At 40.8% G+C, this 5,208-nt stretch overlaps 1 pseudogene; it reads left to right on the top strand.

Annotated features, from left to right (window-relative positions):
• The first annotated feature begins 3,415 nt into the window (after positions 1–3,415).
• LOC101987522 lies at positions 3,416–4,149 on the top strand (annotated as a pseudogene).
• The last annotated feature ends 1,059 nt before the right edge of the window (positions 4,150–5,208 follow it).

Genomic DNA, 5,208 nt, shown 5'->3' with positions numbered 1-5,208 from the left:
GAATAGGATATTTGTACTTATTGTATATAATTTCATAGTAGGTTTAGAACTCTCTTATTTAAACAAAAGGGGGAGGTGTTGTGGGAGGTCCTTCCACTCCTCCAGCCTATAGCCGCTGAGATACCAGCCCACTGGGGCATGGTCTCTCTCTCCCTTTAAAAAAGCAGCGACTTCCCTCTCCTCTCTCTCTTCACTTCCTGCTCCACCGGCGACTAGACTCCCTTCCTGGTTGTGCAGAGGGCTGTTGTCTGGGACGGAGATCTGTAAGTTTTTTTCCCCTTTAAATAACTATCACCCTATTAATCATAATTCCAAACTGGTGTGGCATTGCTAGTGACTTCCGCCTTCAATGAGCCACTGCTTCTGAGAGTTAAGATCACGGTGAGCTAGGCAGTCCCTGAGCTCGCAGTGAGTGTACCTCTGCTATGTGCAAATGCTGAGAGAGATGGATTCAGCATCCAGAGCCACTGTGACCACAGTGCTTATGGTTTTAAAGAGGTTCCTTGTCAGAAAAGGATTTCAGATACACAATGAAACAGATTCAGATATAAAAGACCTCTAAATGAGATACTGTTTAAAATGTGTACATAGGCTTGGAAGAGAGAGAGAAAAGATGATAGACAGTTATAAAAAGAAATAGATTTTAAAAATAGAACAAAGTCTTTAAAGAAACAGTAAAAGTAATATGAAAGTACAGAAAGTCATAGACTAAAGCAAAAACGATAATAAAATAAATATTAAAAAGTAATAGAGTTAAAAGCCATGTAAAGATGGGAAATACACAGAGTTTTGATTATGTATATGATTGTGTTTTCTTTGAATTTTTGACTATTAATGAGCTAACTGCAGAGAGACATTTGATTATGGGGGCTTCTAAGCTAAACCAACATAAAGGCATCTTGACTTCAAAATTTGAGTCTAAGGATATGTTACTTTGGAAAAAAGATTCTGCTTTTGTTCCCACAGAAAAATGAGAACCTATAGGTTCCTTCCAGGCTAATGTGGTTTGATGAAACAAGACCCCAGAAGAGTCTCCATGAACCCTAAAAATACTTTGACCAACAAATTGCAGGAAGCAGTTTGGAGAAAGCTATATCCAAATTCCCAAAATGATTATTTATAAATGTTTGCTTTCGTTTCAAAGGGGTTGGGTATAAAATGTTAATGGCCACAGTCAGTCTCTTTTTTAATAAAGGGGGGGCATGATATAGAGATGAATACTTTGTGTTGCTGTGGATCTTGGTTTATTGATACAAATTTAAGGTCAATTTTGTTATATGTATATTTCTACTGTTGTTTAAGGTTTTATGTTTATACAGCTCATTTAAAATGTTATGTATAATTAAAAATTACAGATTAATAGTCATTTATAATAGTCAAACTTGTAGTAATGTTAGTTAGGTTTCCTAGATATAGAGAGATATGTTTCATATGAACAGGTATTCTTCAAAATTTTCAAAGACCTACAGAATATGTTATTTAAAATGCTTTAAGAAATTGGAATTTTTTTCAACAGTGAGACTTGTCTGCATCTGGCAGCAACAATTACTTCAGAGAGGTTGATGAGCACTGAAGAAACTCATTATGGAATTTGCCTTCAAATTGACAAGGCTAGTCATTTGGGCAAGAAACTGCTCTTGCCTATACTGCTTGATAGTATGCTCTATGAACTGAACATTCAGGACCAACAGAAAAGTAACTGCTGAACTCTCCAAAAGATGGGATGGTTCTTTAGGGTTCCTGCTTCATGGAAAAGTCTGCAAACATTCTGCAGGACAGAGAAGAAAGTTACTGACAAATTTCCAATACAGGCAAAACAGTCTTTCAAATTTCCTGCTTCATGGAAAAGTCTGATGGATACACTGGGCCTATAGGCTGAAGATGGATGCCCCAATGGTAATGAAGAACTTTGGGTGACCTTCCAGGCAATGAGATGTCTCTGTCAATTCTAGAATTTTGGAATTTGCTTACAATATACTTCCTGTTTACATAGGTAATATTATATCCTTTTAGAGTCTTCGATGGAGTTGAAGACAGATAGTTATAGTTTTCCTTAGTTATAATAAAAGATAAATTATATATGAAACTTTAGACTCACAAAGATAAAATAGATGATAGAATATTTTCTTTAATTTAGCCAGATATAAAAAGACTAAATATTATAACTGTAATTCTTGCTTTATAACTGTTTTGTCATATGTAATTTTACTATGGTAAAACCTTCCTTTTATTTAGACAGAAAAGGGGAGATGATGTGAGATTCCCCTCTGTATGCTGTGAATATATTTTATTATCATGGATTAATAAAGAAACTGCTTTAGGAACCTCAAATACTATGCTTTTTAAGCTGTCTTCTCTTGCAGAGTCAAGAAACTATTGATCCACAAACAAAAAGAAAATATTTCTCTTTAACTTCTGCATCTCTTCAGACTAGGTAACAATGCTAACCATTTCACTGAAGAAGATACTCCTCAGGGAAATTAGAAACATAAGAGTTAAAACCTGGGCCCTGACATCCTCTCTACTGATCTAACACTTTGACTGAGAAGCCCCGCCCCTGCCCTCTGCCCGGGGGCCTCATGGGTAGATAACACATGCTACAGGGACATGCTCGAGATGCTCGAGATGTAAGTATGTGTGGCAGAATGCTGGAAAGATTACAGTTCAAAAACATGAGAAAGGGTAAGAAAGTTCCAAATTCTCATTTATCCTACAAAAATCAGCCCTCCCGATAAATAAAAGACAAAAATAATTACTGAAGCTTAGCTCTGAAGACCCTGTGGGAAAACAGTACTGCTCTCTCTACTTTATCTAGTTCCTCACACCAACCAGCACCCTCACCTTCACCACCCTCTCACAAGTCGTGTGTAGAATAATAGAGATTCAGGGACTCGTCCAAAAGTCAGCCGCCACCTCCGCCGCCTCAGCCGCCTCCTCCTCCTCCTCTTCCTTAGCAAAATCATTAGAAAAGTCCGTTCTTATCTGACAATTTGTATTCCTTCCACTGGAATTTCTGGATGCAAAACTCTGAGTCATAAAAAGACAAACTGATACAGGATAAAAAAAATGATTAGCTCAAAGTGAAGTGTTACTTTAAGACATTTGTAACAATATCAGTGCAAGAGTGGAATTCCTCAATGACATTTCCCAGCTGTAGGTCTTATTGTATTTTTCTTGATCTTTCTTTAAAAGTGAAGCGTAAGGAAAAGCAAAATCCTCATTTACTACAAAATTAGTCTCTCCTCAAATTACCAAGAGAAGTTGCAGTCCAGAAAGGCAACCTTATTCATTATTTTTTATCAACAGTCTTTGTTTGCTTTTGTCACAGACCAGTTGAAATTTTCTCTTTAGAACAGACTTTAGACTGTGTTTACAAGTTTTAATCGAGCTCTTCTCTTCTTCTGGAAAACACCAAATGGCGGATCATGCCGGTGCAGAGGGAGGGCCCCCGAGGATACGGGGGCCCAGGATTAGGAGGCCGTGGTGGCTTCTGCGGAGGATTCGGCAGAGGTCTGAGGGGCCACGGCTGCGGTCGTGGCCGTGGTCAAGGCCGAGGCCACGGGGCTGGCAGAGGTAAAGCTGAAGCCAAGGAGTCACCAAGCTGGGCCGCCTAGTTAAGGACATGAAAATCAAGTCCATAGAGGAGATCTACCTGTTCTCCCTGCCCATTAAGGAGTCTGAGATTATTGACTTTTTCCTGGGAGCTTCCCTAAAGGATGAGGTTCTGAAGATCATGCCCGTGCAGAAGCAGACTAGGGCAGACCAGCAGACCAGGTTCAAGGTTTTCGTAGCTATTGGGGATTACAATGGTCACGTAGCTCTCGGTGTCAAGTGCTCCAAGGAGGTAGCCACTGCCATCCGAGGGGCCATCATCTTGGCCAAGCTTTCCATTGTCCCTGTGCGGAGAGGCTACTGGTGGAACAAGACTGGCAAGCCCCACACTGTTCCTTGCAAAGTGACAGGCCGCTGTGGTTTTGTGCTGGTGCGTCTTATCCCTGCCCCAGATGCATTGGCATAGTCTCTGCTCCTGTGCCCAAGAAGCTACTGATGATGGCTGGCATTGGTGACTGCTACACATCAGCCAGGGGCTGCATTGCCACTCTGGGCAACTTTTCCAAGGCCACCTTGGATGTCATCTCTAAGACCTGACATGCTAATGTATGAAGAGCAATTTATGCGACCCACCTCCCTAGTTCTGGAGAAAGTGTGAATAGTGGACTGGGAACCCGACTTAATTCACACGTTTCCTAACTCACTACTACACGGCTTGGATGTCTTGTGGGTAGTGTTTTTATAGTGTTTTTAGTCTTGAATGTGTATCTTGATCATTAGATAATATGTAACTTGGTTATTTGGGAATGAACTCCTATTTCTCCCTCTGGACCCATGTGTTTTTGTTTTTTTTTTTCTCGAGACAGGGTTTCTCTGTGGCTTTGGAACCTGTCCAGCTCTGTAGACCAGGCTGGTCTCGAACTTACAGAGATCCGCCTGCCTCTGCCTCCCGAGTGCTGGGATTAAAGGCGTGCGCCACCATCACCCGGCTGGACCTATGTTTTTAATGTAAGTGCATTCATTATGAGAAGGATGAATGTTCATAGTTTACTAGCTAGCAGTGAGAAGGAAGTTTGGGACTTCCGGATGTTGAGTCTTTATCTATTGTTTTCAATAACGACGGGTCTGTGATCTGCTCTCATCTTTCTGGCCCCTGATTAGGAATCAGGAGCAGTTCTGGCAGAATGCCTTTGCAGCTTTTTGGAAGTGATACAGCATGAATGTGGTCATAAACAATGAAACAGTAGGGTCTCAGCATTATTCCCCATTCTCCAATGGTCATACTGTGTTCAAAGATGAGGACACAAGCTGTTATCCCTGGGGACAAGTAACAACTTTGTGATGCGTGTGTTTTAACTTCCCTGTAACTGCTTCAGCATGCAAGTGGAGGGTTCTGAAAGCACGGCAGTGCTGTTTGGTCAGCTGATTCAGAAATGGAAGATAACGATGATGTGGTCTAGTGGTTTGCATGTGCGTTTCAATGTTAGCAGCTCTGACGTGTAATCGCGACCAACTCTCCTTGGGCTGACTCAGATTATTTAAGAAAAATAACCCAACTTCCCTCTCATTGCCCCCTACCTGTAAAATGGAGGAAAGTGTTCTTTCTGAACAACGGGAATTCTAACTTTTGATAATGGATATTTCTAATTACTCTGG

Source organism: Microtus ochrogaster, linkage group LG4 (genome assembly GCF_000317375.1).
Source record: "Microtus ochrogaster isolate Prairie Vole_2 linkage group LG4, MicOch1.0, whole genome shotgun sequence".
Taxonomy (NCBI): Eukaryota; Metazoa; Chordata; class Mammalia; order Rodentia; family Cricetidae; genus Microtus; species Microtus ochrogaster.
Note: the sequence above shows the minus strand (reverse complement) of the source record. Positions and strands in the feature narration are given on the sequence as shown.